This window comes from Pristiophorus japonicus, chromosome Y (assembly GCF_044704955.1).
Source record: "Pristiophorus japonicus isolate sPriJap1 chromosome Y, sPriJap1.hap1, whole genome shotgun sequence".
Classification (NCBI taxonomy): Eukaryota; Metazoa; Chordata; class Chondrichthyes; family Pristiophoridae; genus Pristiophorus; species Pristiophorus japonicus.
Genome location: NC_092011.1, coordinates 8,541,869 through 8,564,204, shown reverse-complemented (window position 1 = coordinate 8,564,204; position 22,336 = coordinate 8,541,869).

Genomic DNA, 22,336 nt, shown 5'->3' with positions numbered 1-22,336 from the left:
GTAAGTGTCACTGTACAGGGTCCCTGTGTATTCAGGGTAAGGGTCACTGTACAGCTCCCTGTGTATTCAGGGTAAGGGTTACTGTACATGCTCCCTGTGTATTCACGGTAAGGATCGCTTACAGGGTCCCTGTGTATTCAGGTTAAGTATCACTGTACAGTGCCCCTGTGTATTCAGGGTAAGTGTCACAGTACAGGTCCCTGTGTATTCAAGGTAATGGTCACTGTACAGGGTCCCTGTGTATTCAGGGTAAGGGTCGCTTACAGGGTCCCTGTGTATTCAGGGTAAGGGTCACTGTACAGGGTCCCTGTGTATTCAGGGTAAGGGTCACAGTAAAGGGTCCCTGTCTATCAGGGTAAGGGTTATTGTACAGGATCTCTGCGTATTCAGGGTAAGGTTCACTGTACAGGATCCCTGCGTATTCAGGGTTAGGGTTACTGTAGAGGGTCCCTGTATATTCATGGTAAGGAACACTGTACAGTGTCCCTGTGTATTCAGGGTAAGGGTTACTGTACAGGGTACCTGTGTATTCAGGGTAAGGGTTATTGTACAGGATCCCTATGTATTCAGGGTTAGGGTCACTGTACAGGGTCCCTGTGTATTCAGGGTAAGGGTTATTGTACAGGATCCCTGTGTATTCAGGGTAAGGGTCACTGTACAGGGTACCTCTGTATTCAGGGTAAGGGTTACTGTACAGGGTCCCTGTGTATTCAGCGTAAGGGCTATTGTACAGGATCCCTGTGTATTCAGGGTAAGGGTTACGGTACAGGGACCCTGTTTATTCAGGGTAAGGGTCACTGTACAGTGTCCCTGTGTATTCAGGGTAAGGGTTATTGTACAGGGTTCCTGTGTATTCAGGGTAAGGGTTACTGCACAGGGTCCATGTGTATTCAGGGTAAGGGTTACTGTACAGAGTCGCTGTGTATCCAGGATAAGGCTTACTGTACAGTGTCCCTGTGTATTCAGGGTATGGGTTACTGTACACGGTCCCTGTGTATTCAGGGTAAGGGTCAGTGAACAGTGTCCCTGTGTATTCAGGGTAAGGGTTACTGTACAGGGTCCCTGTGTATTCAGGGTACGGGTTACTGTAAAGGGTACCTGTGTATTCAGGGTAAGGGTTACTGTACACGGTCCCTGTGTATTCAGGGTAAAGTTCAGTGTACAGTGTCCCTGTGTATTCAGGGTAAGGGTTACTGTACAGGGTCCCTGTGTATTCAGGGTAAGGGTCACTGTATAGTGTCCCTGTTTATTCAGGGTTAGAGTCACTGTACAGGGTCCCTGTGTATTCAGGGTATGGGTTACTGTAAAGTGTCCGTGTGTATTCAGGGTAAGATTTAATGTACAGGGTCCCTGTATATTCAGGGTAAGGATCACTGTACAGGGTCCCTGTGCATTCAGGGTAAGGCACACTGTACAGGGTACCTGTGTATTCAGGGTTAGGGTCACTGTACAGGGTCCCTGTGTATTCAGGGAAAGGCTTACTGTACAGGGTCCCTGTGTATTCAGGGTAAGGATCACTTTACTGGGTACCTGTGTATTCAGGGTTAGGGTCACTGTACAGGGTCCCTGTGTATTCAGGGTAAGGGTTACTGTACAGCGTCCCTGTCTATTCAGGATAAGGGTCACTGTACAGGGACCCTGTGTAATCAGGGTAAGGGTTACTGTACAGTGTCCCTGTTTATTCAGGGTAAGGGTCACTGTACAGGGTCCCTGTGTATTCAGGGTAAGGTTTACTGTACAGTGTACCTGTGTATTCATCGTGAGGGTTACAGTACAGGATCCCTGTGTATTCAGGGTAAGGGTTATTGTACAGGATCCCTGTGTATTCAGGGTAAGTGTCACTGTACAGATCCCTGTGTATTCAGGGTAAGGGTCACTGTACAGGGTCCCTGTGTATTCAGGGTAAGGGTCACTGTACAGGGTCCCTGTGTATTCAGGGTAAGGTTTACTGTACAGGTTCCCTGTGTGTTCAGGGTAAAGGTTATTGTACAGGATACCTGTGTATTCAGGGTAAGGGTTACTGTAAAGGGTCCCTGTGTATTCAGGGTAAGGGTCACTGTACAGGGTCCCTGTGTATTCAGGGTAAGGGTTACTGTACAGGGTCCCTGTGTATTCAGGGTAAGGGTTATTGTACAGGATCCCTGTATATTCGGCGTAAGGGTCACTGTACAGGGTCCCTCTGTATTCAGGGTAAGGGTTACTGTACAGGGTCCCTGTGTATTCAGGGTAAGGGTTATTGTACAGGATTCCTGTGTATTCAGGGTAAGGGTTACTGTACAGTGTCCCTGTGTATTTAGGGTAAGTTTCACTGTACAGAGTCCCTGTGTATTCAGGTTAAGGTTCACTGTACAGGTCCCTGTGTATGCAGGGTGAGGGTTACTGTACAGGGTCCCTGTGTATTCAGGGTAAGTGTCACTGTACAGAGTCCCTGTGTATTCAGGGTAAGGGGCACTGTACAGGTCCCTGTGTGTTCAGGGTAAGGGTTATTGTACAGGCTCCCTGTGTATTCACGGTAAGGTTCGCTTACAGGGTCCCTGTGTATTCAGGTTAAGTGTCACTGTACAGTGTCCCTGTGTATTCAGGGTAAGTGCCACAGTACAGGTCCCTGTGTATTTAAGGTAATGGTCACTGTACAGGGTCCCTGTGTATTCAGGGTAAGGGTCGCTTACAGGGTCCCTGTGTATTCAGGTTAAGTGTTACTGTACAGGGTCCCTGTGTATTCAGGTTAAGGGTTACTGTACAGGGTCTCTGTGTATTCAGGGTAAGGTTCACTGCACAGGGTACCTGTGTATTCAGGGTAAGGGTTACTGTACAGGGTCCCTGTGTTTTCAGGGTAAGGGTTACTGCAAAGGGTCCCTGTGTATTCAGGGTAAGGGTTATTGTATATGATCCCTGTTTATTCAGGGTAAGGGTCACTGTACAGGGTCCCTGTCTATTCAGGGTAAAGGTTACTGTACTGGGTCCCTGTGTATTCAGGGTAAGGGCTATTGTACACGATCCTTGTGTATTCAGGGTAAGGGTCACTGTAAAGGGTCCCTGTGTATTCATGGTAAGGGTTATTTTACAGGGACCCTGTGTATTCAGGTTAAGTGTCACTGTACAGGGTCCCTGTGTATTCAGGGTAAGGATTACTGTACAGGGTCTCTGTGTATTCAGGGTAAGGGTCACTGCATACGGTACCTGTGTATTCAGGGTAAGGATTACTGTACAGGGTCCCTCTGTTTTCAGGGTAAGGGTTACTGTACAGGGACCCTGTTTATTCATGGTAAGGGTTATTGTACAGGATCCCTGTTTATTCAGTGTAAGGGTCACTGTACAGGGTCCCTGTCTATTCAGGGTAAGGGTTACTGTACAGGGTCCCTGTGTATTCAGGGTAAGGGTTATTGTACAGGATCCCTGTTTATTCAGGGTAAGGGTCACTGTACAGGGTCCCTGTCTATTCAGGGCAAGGGTTACTGTACTGGGTCCCTGTGTATTCAGCTTAAGGGCTATTGTACACGATTCTTGTGTATTCAGGGTAAGGGTCACTGTACAGGGTCCCTGTCTATTCAGGGTAAGGGTAATTGTACAGGATCCCTGCGTCTTCAGGGTAAGGTTCACTGTACAGGGTCCCTGTGTATTCAGGGTTAGGGTTACCGTACAGGGTCCCTATGTATTCAGGGTAAGGGTTACTGTACAGGGTCCCTGTATATTCATGGTAAGGAACACTGTACAGTGTCCCTGTGTATTCAGGGTAAGGGTTACTGTACAGGGTACCTGTGTATTCAGGGTAAGGGTTATTGTACAGGATCCCTATGTATTCAGGGTTAGGGTCACTGTACAGGGTCCCTGTGTATTCAGGGTAAGGGTTATTGTACAGGATCCCTGTGTTTTCAGGGTAAGGGTCACTGTAGAGAGTACCTCTGTATTCAGGGTAAGGGTTACTGTACAGGGTCCCTGTGTATTCAGCTTAAGGGCTACTGTACAGGATCCCTGTGTATTCAGGGTAAGGGCTACGGTACAGGGACCCTGTGTATTCAGGGTAAGGGCCACTGTACAATGTCCCTGTGTATTCAGGGTAAGGGTTATTGTACAGGGGCCCTGTGTATTCAGGGTAAGGGTTACTGTAAATGGACCCTGTGTATTCAGGGTAAGGTTTACTGTACAGAATCCCTGTGTATTCAGGGTAAGGGTTACTGCACAGGGTCCATGTGTATTCAGGGTAAGGGTTACTGTACAGAGTCGCTGTGTATCCAGGGTATGGCTTACTGTACAGGGTCCCTGTGTATTCAGGGTATGGGTTACTGTACACTGTCCCTGTGTATTCAGGGTAAGGGTCAGTGAACAGTGTCGCTGTTTATTCAGGGTAAGGGTTACTGTACAGGGTCCCTGTGTATTCAGGGTAAGGGTTACTGTAAAGGGTACCTGTGTATTCAGGGTAATGTTTACTGTACACGGTCCCTGTGTATTCAGGGTAAGGGTCAGTGTACAGTGTCCCTGTGTATTCAGGGTAAGGGTTACTGTACAGGGTCCCTGTGTATTCAGGGTAAGGGTCACTGTATAGGGTCCCTGTTTATTCAGGGTTAGGGTCACTGTACAGGGTCCCTGTGTATTCCGGGTATGTGTTACTGTAAAGTGTCCGTGTGTATTCAGGGTAAGATTTAATGTACAGGGTCCCTGTATATTCAGGGTAAGGATCACTGTACAGGGTCCCTGTGCATTCAGGGTAAGGCTCACTGTACAGGGTACCTGTGTATTCAGGGTTAGGGTCACTGTACAGGGTCCCTGTGTATTCAGGGAAAGGCTTACTCTACAGGGTCCCTGTGTATTCAGGGTAAGGATCACTTTACTGGATACCTGTGTATTCAGGGTTAGGGTCACTGTACAGGGTCCCTGTGTATTCAGGGTAAGGGTTATTGTACACGGTCCCTGTCTATTCAGGTAAGGGTCACTATACAGGGACCCTTTGTAATCAGGGTAAGGGTTACTGTACAGTGTCCCTGTTTATTCAGGGTAAGGGTCACTGTACAGGTTCCCTGTCTATTCAGGGAGCCTGTGTATTCAGGATAAGGGTTACTGTACAGGGACCCTGTATATTCAGGGTATGGGTCACTGTACAGTGTACCTGTGTATTCATGGTAAGGGTTACAGTACAGGATCCCTGTGTATTCAGGGTAAGGGTTATTGTACATGATCCCTGTGTATTCAGGGTTAGGGTCACTATACAGGGTCCCTGTGTATTCACGGTAAGGGTTATTGTATAGGATCCCTGTATATTCAGGGTAAGGGTCACTGTACAGGGTCCCTGTGTATTCAGGGTAAGGGTTACTGTACAGGGTCCTTGTGTATTCAGGGTAAGGGCTATTGTACAGGATCCCTGTGTATTCAGGGTAAGGGTCACTGTACAGGATCCCTGTGTATTCAGCGTAAGGGTTACTGTACAGGATCCCTGTGTATTCAGGGTAATTTTCACTGTACAGGATCTCTGTGTATTCAGGGTAAGAGTCACTGTACAGCTCCCTGTGTATTCAGGATAAGGGTTACTGTACAGGAACCCTGTGTATTCAGGGTAAGTGTCACTGTACAGGTTCCCTGTGTATTCAGGGTAAGGGTCACTGTACAGGTCCCTGTGTATTCAGGGTAAGGGTTACTGTACAGGGTCCCGTGTATTCACGGTAAGGGTCGCTTACAGGGTCCCTGCGTATTCAGGTTAAGTGTCACTGTACAGTGTCCCTGTGTATTCAGGGTAATGGTCACTGTACAGATCCCTGTGTATTCAGGGTAATTTTCACTGTACAGGGTCCCTGTGTATTCAGGGTAAGAGTCACTGTACAGCTCCCTGTGTATTCAGGGTAAAGGTTATTGTACAGGATACCTGTGTATTAAGGTTAAGGGTTACTGTAAAGGGTCCCTGTGTATTCAGGGTAAGGGTCACTGTACAGGGTCCCTGTGTATTCAAGGTAAGGGTTACTGTACAGGGTCCCTGTGTATTCAGGGTAAGGTTTATTGTACATAAATCCTGTGTATTCAGCGTAAGGGTTACTGTACAGGGTCCCTGTGTATTCAGGGTAAGTTTCCCTGTACAGGGTCCCTGTGTATTCAGGTTAAGGTTCACTGTACAGGTCCCTGTGTATGCAGGGTCAGGGTTACTTTACAGGGTCCCTGTGTATTCAGGGTAAGTGTCACTGTACAGGGTCCCTGCGTATTCAGGGTAAGGGTCACTGTACAGGTCCCTGTGTATTCAGGGTAAGGGTTACTGTACAGGCTCCCTGTGTATTCACGGTAAGGGTCGCTTACAGGGTCCCTATTATTCAGGTTAAGTGTCACTGTACAGTGTCCCTGTGTATTCAGGCTAAGTGTCACAGTACAGGTCCCTGTGTATTCAGGGTAATGGTCACTGTACTGGGTCCCTGTGTATTCAGGGTAAGGGTCGCTTACAGGGACCCTGTGTATTCAGGTTAAGTGTCACTGTACAGGGTCCCTGTGTATTCAGGGTAAGGGTTACTTTACAGGGTCCCTGTCTATTCAGGGTAAGGGTCACTGTACAGGGACCCTGTGTAATCAGGGTAAGTGTTACTGTACAGTGTCCCTGTTTATTCAGGGTAAGGGTCACTGTACAGGGTCCCTGTGTATTCAGATTAAGTGTTACTGTACAGTGTACCTGTGTATTCATGTTGATGGTTACTGAACAGGATCCCTGTGTATTCAGGGTAGGGGTTACTGTACAGGATCCCTGTGTATTCAGGATTAGGGTCACTATACAGGGTCCCTGTGTATAAAAGTAAGTGTTATTGTATAGGATCCCTGTGTATTCAGGGTAAGGGTCACTGTACAGGGTCCCTTTGTATTCAGGGTAAGGAATACTGTACAGGGTCCCTGTGTATTCAGGGTAAGGGCTATTGTACAGGATCCCGGTGTATTCAGGGTAAGGGTTACAGTACAGGATCCCTGTGTATTCAGCGTAAGGGTTACTGTACAGGATCCCTGTGTATTCAGGGTAAGTATCAATGTACAGGGTCCCTGTGTATTAAGGGTAAGAGGCACTGTACAGCTCCCTGTGTATTCAGGATAAGGGTTACTGTACAGGGATCCTGTGTATTCAGGGTAAGGGTTACTGTACAGGGTCCCTGTGTATACAGGATAAGGGTTACTGTACAGGGACCCTGTGTATTCAGGGTAAGTGTCACTGTACAAGGTCCCTGTGTATTCAGGGTAAGAGTCACTGTACAGCTCCCTGTGTATTCAGGATAAGGGTTACTGTACAGGGAGCCTGTGTATTCAGGATAAGGGTTATTGTACAGGGACCCTGTATATTCAGGGTATGGGTCACTGTACAGTGTACCTGTGTATTCATGGTAAGGGTTACAGTACAGGATCCCTGTGTATTCAGGGTAAGGGTTATTGTACATGATCCCTGTGTATTCAGGGTTAGTGTCACTATACAGGGTCCCTGTGTATTCACGGTAAGGGTTATTGTATAGGATCCCTGTATATTCAGGGTAAGGGTCACTGTACAGGGTCCCTGTGTATTCAGGGTAAGGGTTACTGTACAGGGTCCCTGTGTATTCAGGGTAAGGGCTATTGTACAGGATCCCTGTGTATTCAGGGTAAGGGTCACTGTACAGGATCCCTGTGTATTCAGCGTAAGGGTTACTGTACATGATCCCTGTGTATTCAGGGTAAGTGTCACTGTACAGGGTCCCTGTGTATTCAGGGTAAGAGTCACTGTACAGCTCCCTGTGTATTCAGGATATGGGTTACTGTACAGGGACCCTGTGTATTCAGGGTAAGTGTCACTGTACAGGTTACCTGTGTATTCAGGGTAAGGGTCACTGTACAGGTCCATGTGTATTCAGGGTAAGGGTTAATGTACAGGGTCCCGTTTATTCACGGTAAGGGTCGCTTACAGGGTCCCTGCGTATTCAGGTTAAGTATCACTGTACAGTGTCCCTGTGTATTCAGGGTAATGGTCACTGTACAGATACCTGTGTATTCAGGGTAAGGGCCACTGTACAGGGTCCCTGTGTATTCAGGGTAAGGGTCACTGTACAGGGTCCCTGTGTATTCAGGGTAAGGGTCACTGTACAGGGTCCCTGTGTATTCAGGGTAAGGGTTACTGTACAGGGTCCCTGTGTATTCTGGGTAAGGTTTATTGTACATAAATCCTGTGTATTCAGGGTAAGGGATACTGTACAGTGTCCCTGTGTATTCAGGGTAAGTTTCCCTGTACAGGGTCCCTGTGTATTCAGGATAAGGGTTACTGTACAGGGACCCTGTGTATTCAGGGTAAGTGTCACTGTACAGGGTCCCTGTGCATTCAGGGTAAGAGTCACTGTACAGCTCCCTGTGTATTCAGGATAAGGGTTACTGTACAGGGAGCCTGTGTATTCAGGATAAGGGTTATTTTACAGGGACCCTGTATATTCAGGGTATGGGTCACTGTACAGTGTACCTGTGTATTCATGGTAAGGGTTACAGTACAGGATCCCTGTGTATTCAGGGTAAGGGTTAATGTACATGATCCCTGTGTATTCAGGGTTAGGGTCACTATACAGGGTCCCTGTGTATTCACGGTAAGGGTTATTGTATAGGATCCGTGTATATTCAGTGTAAGGGTCACTGTACAGGGTCCCTGTGTATTCAGGGTAAGGTTTACTGTACAGGGTCCCTGTGTATTCAGGGTAAGGGCTATTGTACAGGATCCCTGTGTATTCAGGGTAAGGGTCACTGTACAGGATCCCTGTGTATTCAGCGTAAGGGTTACTGTACAGGATCCCTGTGTATTCAGGGTAAGTGTCACTGTACAGGGTCCCTGTGTATTCAGGGTAAGAGTCACTGTACAGCTCCCTGTGTATTCAGGATAAGGGTTACTGTACAGGGACCCTGTGTATTCAGGGTAAGTGTCACTGTACAGGTTCCCTGTGTATTCAGGGTAAGGGTCACTGTACAGGTCCCTGTGTATTCAGGGTAAGGGTTACTGTACAGGGTCCCGTTTATTCACGGTAAGGGTCACTTACAGGGTCCCTGCGTATTCAGGTTAAGTGTCACTGTACAGTGTCCCTGTGTATTCAGGGTAATGGTCACTGTACAGATCCCTGTGTATTCAGGGTAAGGGTCACTGTACAGTGTCCCTGTGTATTCAGGGTAAGGGTCACTGTACAGGGTCCCTGTGTATTCAGGGTAAGGGTTACTGTACAGGGTCCCTGTGTATTCAGGGTAAAGGTTATTGTACAGGATACCTGTGTATTAAGGGTAAGGGTTACTGTAAAGGGTCCCTGTGTATTCAGGGTAAGGGTCACTGTACAGGGTCCCTGTGTATTCAGGGTAAGGGTTACTGTACAGGGTCCCTGTGTATTCAGGGTAAGGTTTATTGTACATAAATCCTGTGTATTCAGGGTAAGGGTTACTGTACAGGGTCCCTGTGTATTCAGGGTAAGTTTCCCTGTACAGGGTCCCTCTGTATTCAGGTTAAGGTTCACTGTACAGGTCCCTGTGTATGCAGGGTGAGGGTTACTTTACAGGGTCCCTGTGTATTCAGGGTAAGTCTCACTGTACAGGGTCCCTGCGCATTCAGGGTAAGGGTCACTGTACAGGTAACTGTGTATTCAGGGTAAGGGTTACTGTACAGGCTCCCTGTGTATTCACGGTAAGGGTCGCTTACAGGGTCCCTGTGTATTCAGGTTAAGTGTCACTGTACAGTGTCCCTGTGTATTCAGGGTAAGTGTCACAGTACAGGTCCCTGTGTATTCAAGTTAATGGTCACTGTACTCGGTCCCTGTGTATTCAGGGTAAGGGTCGCTTACAGGGACCCTGTGTATTCAGGTTAAGTGTCACTGTACAGGGTCCCTGTGTATTCAGGGTAAGGGTTACTGTACAGGGTCTCTGTGTATTCAGGGTAAGGGTCACTGCACAGAGTACCTGTGTATTCAGGGTAAGGGTTACTGTACAGGGTCCCTGTGTATTCAGGGTAAGGGTTACTGCAAAGGGTCCCTGTGTATTCAGGGTAAGGGTTATTGTACAGCATCCCTGTTTATTCAGGGTAAGGGTCACTGTACAGGGTCCCTGTCTATTCAGGGTAAGGGTTACTGTACTGGGTCCCTGTGTATTCAGGGTAAGGGCTATTGTACACGATCCTTGTGTATTCAGGGTAAGGGTCACTGTACAGGGTCCCTGTGTATTCAGGGTAAGGGTTATTGTACAGGATCCCTGTTTATTCAGGGTAAGGGTCGCTGTACAGGGTCCCTGTCTATTCAGGGTAAGGGTTACTGTACTGGGCCCCTGTGTATTCAGGGTAAGGGCTATTGTACACGATCCTTGTGTATTCAGGGTAAGGGTTATTGTACAGGGTCCCTGTGTATTCATGGTAAGGGTTATTGTACAGGATCCCTGTGTATTCAGGGTAAGGGTCACTGTAGAGCGTCCCTGTGTATTCAGGGTAAGGGTTACTGTAAAGGGTCCCTGTGTATTCAGGGTAAGGTTCGCTTACAGGGTCCCTGTGTATTCAGGTTAAGTGTCACTGTACAGGATCCCTGTGTTTTCAGGGTAAGGGTCACTGTACAGGGTCCCTGTCTATTCAGGGTAAGGTTACTGCACTGGGTCCCTGTGTATTCAGGGTAGGGGCTATTGTACACGATCCTTGTGTATTCAGGGTAAGGGTCACTCTACAGGGTCCCTGTGTATTCAGGGTAAGGGTTATTGTACTGGATCCCTGTTTATTCAGGGTAAGGGTCACTGTACAGGGTGCCTGTCTATTCAGGGTAAGGGTTACTGTACTGGGTCCCTGTGTATTCATGGTAAGGGCAATTGTACACGATCCTTTTGTATTCAGGGTAAGGGTCACTGTACAGTGTCCCTGTGTATTCAGGGTAAGGGTTATTGTACAGGATCCCTGTGTATTCAGGGTAAGGGTCACTGTACAGGGTCCCTGTGTATTCAGGGTAAGGTTTATTGTACAGGATCCCTGTTTATTCAGGGTAAGGGTCACTGTACAGGGTCCCTGTCTATTCATGGTAAGGGTTACTGTACTGGGTTCCTGTGTATTCAGGGTAAGGGCTATTGTACACGATCCTTGTGTATTCAGGGTAAGGGTAACTGTACAGGATCCCTGTGTATTCAAGGTAAGGGTTATTGTACAGGATCCCTGTTTATTCAGGGTAAGGGTCACTGTACAGGGTGCCTGTCTATTCAGGGTAAGGGTTACTGTACTGGGTTCCTGTGTATTCAGGGTAAGGGCTATTGTACACGATCCTTGTGTATTCAGGGTAAGGGTCACTGTACAGTGTCCCTGTGTATTCAGGGTAAGGATTATTGTACAGGATCACTGTGTATTCAGGGTAAGTGTCACTGTACAGGGTCCCTGCGTATTCAGGGTAAGGGTTACTGTACAGGGTCCCTGTGTATTCAGGGTAAGAGTCACTGTACAGGGTACCTGTGTGTTCAGGGTAAGGGTTACTGTAAATGGTCTCTGTGTATTCAGGGTAAGGGTTATTGTACAGGATCCCTGTGTATTCAGGGTAAGGGTTACTGTAAAGGGTCCCTGTGTATTCAGGAAAAGAGTCAGTGTACAGGGTCCCTGTGTATTCAGGGTAAGTGTTACTGTACAGGGTCCCTGTGTATTCAGGGTAAGGATTATTGTACAGGATCCCTGTGTATTCAGGGTAAGGGTCACTGTACAGGGTCCCTCTGTATTCAGGGTAAGGATCACTGTACAGGATCCCTGTGCATTCAGCGTAAGGGTTACTGTACAGGGTCCCTGTGTATTCAGGGTAAGTGTCACTGTACAGGGTCCCTGTGTATTCAGGGTAAGTGTCACTGTACAGGGTCCCTGCGTATTCAGGTTAAGGGTTACTGTACAGGGTCCCTGTGTATTCAGGGTAAGAGTCACTGTACAGGGTACCTGTGCGTTCAGGGTAAGGGTTACTGTACTGGGTTCCTGTGTATTCAGGGTAAAGGCTATTGTACACGATCCTTGTGTATTCAGGTTAAGGTTTACTGTACAGAGTCCCTGTGTATTCAGGGTAAGGATCACTGTACAGGATCCCTGTGTATTCAAGGTAACGGTCACTGTACAGGGTTCCTGTGTATTCAGGTTATGGGTTACTGTACAGGGTCTCTGTGTATTCAGGGTAAGGTTCACTGCACAGGGTACCTGTGTATTCAGGGTAAGGGTTACTGTACAGGGTCCCTGTGTTTTCAGGGTAAGGGTTACTGCAAAGGGTCCCTGTGTATTCAGGGTAAGGGTTATTGTACAGAATCCCTGTTTATTCAGGGTAAGGATCACTGTACAGGGTCCCTGTCTATTCAGGGTAAGGGTTACTGTACTGGGTACCTGTGTATTCAGGGTAAGGGCTATTGTACACGATCCTTGTGTATTCAGGGTAAGGGTCACTGTACAGGGTCCCTGTGTATTCAGGGTAAGGGTTACTGTACAGGGTCCCTGTGTATTCAGGGTAAGGATCACTGTATAGGGTCCCTGTTTATTCAGGGTTAGAGTCACTGTACAGTGTCCCTGTGTATTCAGGGTAAGGGTTATTGTACAGGATCACTGTGTATTCAGGGTAAGTGTCACTGTACAGGGTCCCTGCGTATTCAGGGTAAGGGTTACTGTACAGGGTCCCTGTGTATTCAGGGTAAGATTTAATGTACAGGGTCCCTGTATATTCAGGGTAAGGATCACTGTACAGGGTCCCTGTGCATTCAGGGTAAGGCACACTGTACAGGGTACCTGTGTATTCAGGGTTAGGGTCACTGTACAGGGTCCCTGTGTATTCAGGGAAAGGCTTACTGTACAGGGTCCCTGTGTATTCAGGGTAAGGATCACTTTACTGGGTACCTGTGTATTCAGGGTTAGGGTCACTGTACAGGGTCCCTGTGTATTCAGGGTAAGGGTTACTGTACAGCGTCCCTGTCTATTCAGGATAAGGGTCACTGTACAGGGACCCTGTGTAATCAGGGTAAGGGTTACTGTACAGTGTCCCTGTTTATTCAGGGTAAGGGTCACTGTACAGGGTCCCTGTGTATTCAGGGTAAGGTTTACTGTACAGTGTACCTGTGTATTCATGGTGAGGGTTACAGTACAGGATCCCTGTGTATTCAGGGTAAGGGTTATTGTACAGGATCCCTGTGTATTCAGGGTAAGGGTCACTGTACAGGGTCCCTCTGTATTCAGGGTAAGGATCACTGTACAGGATCCCTGTGCATTCAGCGTAAGGGTTACTGTACAGGGTCCCTGTGTATTCAGGGTAAGTGTCACTGTACAGGGTCCCTGTGTATTCAGGGTAAGTGTCACTGTACAGGGTCCCTGCGTATTCAGGTTAAGGGTTACTGTACAGGGTCCCTGTGTATTCAGGGTAAGAGTCACTGTACAGGGTACCTGTGCGTTCAGGGTAAGGGTTACTGTACTGGGTTCCTGTGTATTCAGGGTAAAGGCTATTGTACACGATCCTTGTGTATTCAGGTTAAGGTTTACTGTACAGAGTCCCTGTGTATTCAGGGTAAGGATCACTGTACAGGATCCCTGTGTATTCAAGGTAACGGTCACTGTACAGGGTTCCTGTGTATTCAGGTTATGGGTTACTGTACAGGGTCTCTGTGTATTCAGGGTAAGGTTCACTGCACAGGGTACCTGTGTATTCAGGGTAAGGGTTACTGTACAGGGTCCCTGTGTTTTCAGGGTAAGGGTTACTGCAAAGGGTCCCTGTGTATTCAGGGTAAGGGTTATTGTACAGAATCCCTGTTTATTCAGGGTAAGGATCACTGTACAGGGTCCCTGTCTATTCAGGGTAAGGGTTACTGTACTGGGTACCTGTGTATTCAGGGTAAGGGCTATTGTACACGATCCTTGTGTATTCAGGGTAAGGGTCACTGTACAGGGTCCCTGTGTATTCAGGGTAAGGGTTACTGTACAGGGTCCCTGTGTATTCAGGGTAAGGATCACTGTATAGGGTCCCTGTTTATTCAGGGTTAGAGTCACTGTACAGTGTCCCTGTGTATTCAGGGTAAGGGTTATTGTACAGGATCACTGTGTATTCAGGGTAAGTGTCACTGTACAGGGTCCCTGCGTATTCAGGGTAAGGGTTACTGTACAGGGTCCCTGTGTATTCAGGGTAAGATTTAATGTACAGGGTCCCTGTATATTCAGGGTAAGGATCACTGTACAGGGTCCCTGTGCATTCAGGGTAAGGCACACTGTACAGGGTACCTGTGTATTCAGGGTTAGGGTCACTGTACAGGGTCCCTGTGTATTCAGGGAAAGGCTTACTGTACAGGGTCCCTGTGTATTCAGGGTAAGGATCACTTTACTGGGTACCTGTGTATTCAGGGTTAGGGTCACTGTACAGGGTCCCTGTGTATTCAGGGTAAGGGTTACTGTACAGCGTCCCTGTCTATTCAGGATAAGGGTCACTGTACAGGGACCCTGTGTAATCAGGGTAAGGGTTACTGTACAGTGTCCCTGTTTATTCAGGGTAAGGGTCACTGTACAGGGTCCCTGTGTATTCAGGGTAAGGTTTACTGTACAGTGTACCTGTGTATTCATGGTGAGGGTTACAGTACAGGATCCCTGTGTATTCAGGGTAAGGGTTATTGTACAGGATCCCTGTGTATTCAGGGTAAGTGTCACTGTACAGATCCCTGTGTATTCAGGGTAAGGGTCACTGTACAGGGCCCCTGTGTATTCAGGGTAAGGGTCACTGTGCAGGGTCCCTGTGTATTCAGGGTAAGAGTTACTGTACAGGTTCCCTGTGTGTTCAGGGTAAAGGTTATTGTACAGGATACCTGTGTATTCAGGGTAAGGGTTACTGTAAAGGGTCCCTGTGTATTCAGGGTAAGGGTCACTGTACAGGGTCCCTGTGTATTCAGGGTAAGGGTTACTGTACAGGGTCCCTGTGTATTCAGGGTAAGGGTTATTGTACAGGATCCCTGTATATTCGGCGTAAGGGTCACTGTACAGGGTCCCTCTGTATTCAGGGTAAGGGTTACTGTACAGGGTCCCTGTGTATTCAGGGTAAGGGTTATTGTACAGGATTCCTGTGTATTCAGGGTAAGGGTTACTGTACAGGGTCCCTGTGTATTTAGGGTAAGTTTCACTGTACAGGGTCCCTGTGTATTCAGGTTAAGGTTCACTGTACAGGTCCCTGTGTATGCAGGGTGAGGGTTACTGTACAGGGTCCCTGTGTATTCAGGGTAAGTGTCACTGTACAGAGTCCCTGTGTATTCAGGGTAAGGGTCACTGTACAGGTCCCTGTGTATTCAGGGTAAGGGTTACTGTACAGGTCCCTGTGTATTCACGGTAAGGGTCGCTTACAGGGTCCCTGTGTATTCAGGTTAAGTGTCACTGTACAGTGTCCCTGTGTATTCAGGGTAAGTGCCACAGTACAGGTCCCTGTGTATTTAAGGTAATGGTCACTGTACAGGGTCCCTGTGTATTCAGGGTAAGGGTCGCTTACAGGGTCCCTGTGTATTCAGGTTAAGTGTTACTGTACAGGGTCCCTGTGTATTCAGGTTAAGGGTTACTGTACAGGGTCTCTGTGTATTCAGGGTAAGGTTCACTGCACAGGGTACCTGTCTATTCAGGGTAAGGGTTACTGTACAGGGTCCCTGTGTTTTCAGGGTAAGAGTTACTGCAAAGGGTCCCTGTATATTCAGGGTAAGGGTTATTGTATAGGATCCCTGTTTATTCAGTGTAAGGGTCACTGTACAGGGTCCCTGTCTATTCAGGGTAAGGGTTATTGTACAGGATCCCTGCGTCTTCAGGGTAAGGTTCACTGTACAGGGTCCCTGTGTATTCAGGGTTAGGGTTACTGTACAGGGTCCCTATGTATTCAGGGTAAGGGTTACTGTACAGGGTCCCTGTATATTCATGGTAAGGAACACTGTACAGTGTCACTGTGTATTCAGGGTAAGGGTTACTGTACAGGGTACCTGTGTATTCAGGGTAAGGGTTATTGTACAGGATCCCTATGTATTCAGGGTTAGGGTCACTGTACAGGGTCCCTGTGTATTCAGGGTAAGGGTTATTGTACAGGATCTCTGTGTTTTCAGGGTAAGGTTCACTGTACAGAGTACCTCTGTATTCAGGGTAAGGGTTACTGTACAGGGTCCCTGTGTATTCAGCTTAAGGGCTACTGTACAGGATCCCTGTGTATTCAGGGTAAGGGCTACGGTACAGGGACCCTGTGTATTCAGGGTAAGGGTCACTGTACAATGTCCCTGTGTATTCAGGGTAAGGGTTATTGTACAGGGGCCCTGTGTATTCAGGGTAAGGGTTACTGTAAATGGACCCTGTGTATTCTGGGTAAGGTTTACTGTACAGAATCCCTGTGTATTCAGGGTAAGGGTTACTGCACAGGGTCCATGTGTATTCAGGGTAAGGGTTACTGTACAGAGTCGCTGTGTATCCAGGGTAAGGCTTACTGTACAGGGTCCCTGTGTATTCAGGGTATGGGTTACTGTACACTGTCCCTGTGTATTCAGGGTAAGGGTCAGTGAACAGTGTCGCTGTGTATTCAGGGTAAGGGTTACTGTACAGGGTCCCTGTGTATTCAGGGTAAGGGTTACTGTAAAGGGTACCTGTGTATTCAGGGTAAGGTTTACTGTACACGGTCCCTGTGTATTCAGGGTAAGGGTCAGTGTACAGTGTCCCTGTGTATTCAGGGTAAGGGTTACTGTACAGGGTCCCTGTGTATTCAGGGTAAGGGTCACTGTATAGGGTCCCTGTTTATTCAGGGTTAGGGTCACTGTACAGGGTCCCTGTGTATTCCGGGTATGTGTTACTGTAAAGTGTCCGTGTGTATTCAGGGTAAGATTTAATGTACAGGGTCCCTGTATATTCAGGGTAAGGATCACTGTACAGGGTCCCTGTGCATTCAGGGTAAGGCTCACTGTACAGGGTACCTGTGTATTCAGGGTTAGGGTCACTTTACTGGGTACCTGTGTATTCAGGGTTAGGGTCACTGTACAGGGTCCCTGTGTATTCAGGGTAAGGGTTATTGTACAGGGTCCCTGTCTATTCAGGGTAAGGGTCACTATACAGGGACCCTGTGTAATCAGGGTAAGGGTTACTGTACAGTGTCCCTGTTTATTCAGGGTAAGGGTCACTGTACAGGTTCCCTGTCTATTCAGGGTAAGGGTTACTTTACAGTGTACCTGTGTATTCATGGTGAGGGTTACTGTACAGGATCCCTGTGTATTCAGGGTAAGGGTTATTGTACAGGATCCCTGTGTATTCAGGATTAGGGTCACTATACAGGGTCCCTGTGTATTCAGGTAAGTGTTATTGTATAGGATCCCTGTGTATTCAGGGTAAGGGTCACTGTACAGGGTCCCTTTGTATTCAGCGTAAGGGATACTGTACAGGATCCCTGTGTATTCAGGGTAAGGGCTATTGTACAGGATCCCGGTGTATTCAGGGTAAGGGTTACAGTACAGGATCCCTGTGTATTCAGCGTAAGGGTTACTGTACAGGATCCCTGTGTATTCAGGGTAAGTGTCACTGTACAGCTTCCTGTGTATTCAGGATAAGGGTTACTGTATAGAGAGCCTGTGTATTCAGGATAAGGGTTACTGTACAGGGACCCTGTATATTCAGGGTATGGGTCACTGTACAGTGTACCTGTGTATTCATGGTAAGGGTTACAGTACAGGATCCCTGTGTATTCAGGGTAAGGGTTATTATACATGATCCCTGTGTATTCAGTGTTAGGGTCACTATACAGGGTCCCTGTGTATTCACGGTAAGGGTTATTGTATAGGATCCCTGTATATTCAGGGTAAGGGTCACTGTACAGGGTCCCTGTGTATTCAGGGTAAGGGTTACTGTACAGGGTCCTTGTGTATTCAGGGTAAGGGCTATTGTTCAGGATCCCTGTGTATTCAGGGTAAGGGTCACTGTACAGGATCCCTGTGTATTCAGCGTAAGGGTTACTGTACAGGATCCCTGTGTATTCAGGGTAATTTTCACTGTACAGGGTCCCTGTGTATTCAGGGTAAGAGTCACTGTACAGCTCCCTGTGTATTCAGGATAAGGGTTACTGTACAGGAACCCTGTGTATTCAGTGTAAGTGTCACTGTACAGGTTCCCTGTGTATTCAGGGTAAGGGTCACTGTACAGGTCCCTGTGTATTCAGGGTAAGGGTTACTGTACAGGGTCCCGTGTATTCACGGTAAGGGTCGCTTACAGGGTCCCTGCGTATTCAGGTTAAGTGTCACTGTACAGTGTCCCTGTGTATTCAGGCTAATGGTCACTGTACAGATCCCTGTGTATTCAGTGTAAGGGTCACTGTACAGGGTCGCTGTGTATTCAGGGTAAGGGTCACTGTACAGGGTCCCTGTGTATTCAGGGTAAGGGTTACTGTACAGGATCCCTGTCTATTCAGGGTAAAGATTATTGTACAGGATACCTGTGTATTAAGGGTAAGGGTTACTGTAAAGGGTCCCTGTGTATTCAGGGTAAGGGTCACTGTACAGGGTCCCTGTGTATTCAAGGTAAGGGTTACTGTACAGGGTCCCTGTGTATTAAGGGTAAGGTTTATTGTACATAAATCCTGTGTATTCAGGGTAAGGGTTACTGTACAGGGTCCCTGTGTATTCAGGGTAAGTTTCCCTGTACAGGGTCCCTGTGTATTCAGGTTAAGGTTCACTGTACAGGTCCCTGTGTATGCAGGGTCAGGGTTACTTTACAGGGTCCCTGTGTATTCAGGGTAAGTGTCACTGTACAGGGTCCCTGCGTATTCAGGGTAAGGGTCACTGTACAGGTCCCTGTGTATTCAGGGTAAGGGTTACTGTACAGGCTCCCTGTGTATTCACGGTAAGGGTCGCTTACAGGGTCCCTGTTTATTCAGGTTAAGTGTCACTGTACAGTGTCCCTGTGTATTCAGGCTAAGTGTCACAGTACAGGTCCCTGTGTATTCAAGGTAATGGTCACTGTACTGGGTCCCTGTTTATTCAGGGTAAGGGTCGCTTACAGTGACCCTGTGTATTCAGGTTAAGTGTCACTGTGCAGGGTCCCTGTGTATTCAGGGTAAGGGTTACTGTACAAGGTCCCTGTCTATTCAGGGTAAGGGTCACTGTACAGGGACCCTGTGTAATCAGGGTAAGTGTTACTGTACAGTGTCCCTGTTTATTCAGGGTAATGGTCACTGTACAGGGTCCCTGTGTATTCAGGGTAAGTGTTACTGTACAGTGTACCTGTGTATTCATGTTGATGGTTACTGAACAGGATCCCTGTGTATTCAGGGTAGGGGTTATTGTACAGGATCCCTGTGTATTCAGGATTAGGGTCACTATACAGGGTCCCTGTGTATTCAGGTAAGTGCTATTGTATAGGATCCCTGTGTATTCGGGGTAAGGGTCACTGTACAGGGTCCCTTTGTATTCAGGGTAAGGGATACTGTACAGGGTCCCTGTGTATTCAGGGTAAGGGCTATTGTACAGGATCCCGGTGTATTCAGGGTAAGGGTTACAGTACAGGATCCCTGTGTATTCAGCGTAAGGGTTACTGTACAGGATCCCTGTGTATTCAGGGTAAGTATCAATGTAGAGGGTCCCTGTGTATTCAGGGTAAGAGGCACTGTACAGCTCCCTGTGTATTCAGGATAAGGGTTACTGTACAGGGACCCTGTGTATTCAGGGTAAGGGTTACTGTACAGGGTCCCTGTGTATTCAGGATAAGGGTTACTGAACAGGGACCCTGTCTATTCAGGGTAAGTGTCACTGTACAGGGTCCCTGTGTATTCAGGGTAAGAGTCACTGTACAGCTCCCTGTGTATTCAGGATAAGGGTTACTGTACAGGGAGCCTGTGTATTCAGGATAAGGGTTATTGTACAGGGACCCTGTATATTCAGGGTATGGGTCACTGTACAGTGTACCTGTGTATTCATGGTAAGGGTTACAGTACAGGATCCCTGTGTATTCAGGGTAAGGGTTATTGTACATGATCCCTGTGTATTCAGGGTTAGTGTCACTATACAGGGTCCCTGTGTATTCACGGTAAGGGTTATTGTATAGGATCCCTGTATATTCAGGGTAAGGGTCACTGTACAGGGTCCCTGTGTATTCAGGGTAAGGGTTACTGTACAGGGTCCCTGTGTATTCAGGGTAAGGGCTATTGTACAGGATCCCTGTGTATTCAGGGTAAGGGTCACTGTACAGGATCCCTGTGTATTCAGCGTAAGGGTTACTGTACAGGATCCCTGTGTATTCAGGGTAAGTGTCACTGTACAGGGTCCCTGTGTATTCAGGGTAAGAGTCACTGTACAGCTCCCTGTGTATTCAGGATAAGGGTTACTGTACAGGGACCCTGTGTATTCAGGGTAAGTGTCACTGTACAGGTTACCTGTGTATTCAGGGTAAGGGTCACTGTACAGGTCCATGTGTATTCAGGGTAAGGGTTAATGTACAGGGTCCCGTTTATTCACGGTAAGGGTCGCTTACAGGGTCCCTGCGTATTCAGGTTAAGTCTCACTGTACAGTGTCCCTGTGTATTCAGGGTAATGGTCACTGTACAGATCCCTGTGTATTCAGGGTAAGGGTCACTGTACAGGGTCCCTGTGTATTCAGGGTAAGGGTCACTGTACAGGGTCCCTGTGTATTCAGGGTAAGGGTTACTGTACAGGGTCCCTGTGTATTCAGGGTTAAGGTTATTGTACAGGATATCTGTGTATTAAGGGTAAGGATTACTGTAAAGGGTCCCTGTGTATTCAGGGTAAGGGTCAATGTACAGGGTCCCTGTCTATTCAGGGTAAGGGTTACTGTACAGGGTCCCTGTTTATTCTGGGTAAGGTTTATTGTACATAAATCCTGTGTATTCAGGGTAAGGGTTACTGTACAGGGTCCATGTGTATTCAGGGTAAGTTTCCCTGTACAGGGTCCCTGTGTATTCAGGTTAAGGTTCACTGTACAGGTCCCTGTGTATGCAGGGTGAGGGTAACTTTACAGGGTCCCTGTGTATTCAGGGTAAGTCTCACTGTACAGGGTCCCTGCGCATTCAGGGTAAGGGTCACTGTACAGGTCCCTGTGTATTCAGGATAAGGGTTACTGTACAGGCTCCCTGTGTATTCACGGTAAGGGTCGCTTACAGGGTCCCTGTGTATTCAGGTTAAGTGTCACTGTACAGTGTCCCTGTGTATTCAGGGTAAGTGTCACAGTACAGGTCCCTGTGTATTCAAGTTAATGGTCACTGTACTCGGTCCCTGTGTATTCAGGGTAAGGGTCGCTTACAGGGTCCCTGTGTATTCAGGTTAAGTGTCACTGTACAGGGTCCCTGTGTATTCAGGGTAAGGGTTACTGTACAGGGTCTCTGTGTATTCAGGGTAAGGGTCACTGCACAGAGTACCTGTGTATTCAGGGTAAGGGTTACTGTACAGGGTCCCTGTGTATTCAGGGTAAGGGTTACTGCAAAGGGTCCCTGTGTATTCAGGGTAAGGGTCACTGTACAGGGTCCCTGTCTATTCAGGGTAAGGGTTACTGTACTGGGTCCCTGTGTATTCAGGGTAAGGGCTATTGTACACGATCCTTGTGTATTCAGGGTAAGGGTCACTGTACAGGGTCCCTGTGTATTCTGGGTAAGGGTTATTGTACAGGATCCGTGTTTATTCAGGGTAAGGGTCGCTGTACAGGGTCCCTGTCTATTCAGGGTAAGGGTTACTGTATTGGGCCCCTGTGTATTCAGGGTAAGGGCTATTGTACACGATCCTTGTGTATTCAGGGTAAGGGTTACTGTACAGGGTCCCTGTGTATTCATGGTAAGGGTTATTGTACAGGATCCCTGTGTATTCAGGGTAAGGGTCACTGTAGAGCGTCCCTGTGTATTCAGGGTAAGGGTTACTGTAAAGGGTCCCTGTGTATTCAGGGTAAGGTTCGCTTACAGGGTCCCTGTGTATTCAGGTTAAGTGTCACTGTACAGGGTCCCTGTGTTTTCAGGGTAAGGGTCACTGTACAGGGTCCCTGTCTATTCAGGGTAAGGTTACTGCACTGGGCCCTGTGTATTCAGGGTAGGGGCTATTTTACACGATCCTTGTGTATTCAGGGTAAGGGTCACTGTACAGGGTCCCTGTGTATTCAGGGTAAGGGTTATTGTACAGGATCCCTGTTTATTCAGGGTAAGGGTCACTGTACAGGGTGCCTGTCTATTCAGGGTAAGGGTTACTGTACTGGGTCCCTGTGTATTCATGGTAAGGGCAATTGTACACGATCCTTTTGTATTCAGGGTAAGGGTCACTGTACAGTGTCCCTGTTTATTCAGGGTAAGGGTTATTGTACAGGATCCCTGTGTATTCAGGGTAAGGGTTACTGTACAGGGTCCCTGTCTATTCAGGGTAAGGGTCACTGTACAGGGACCCTGTGTAATCAGGGTAAGGG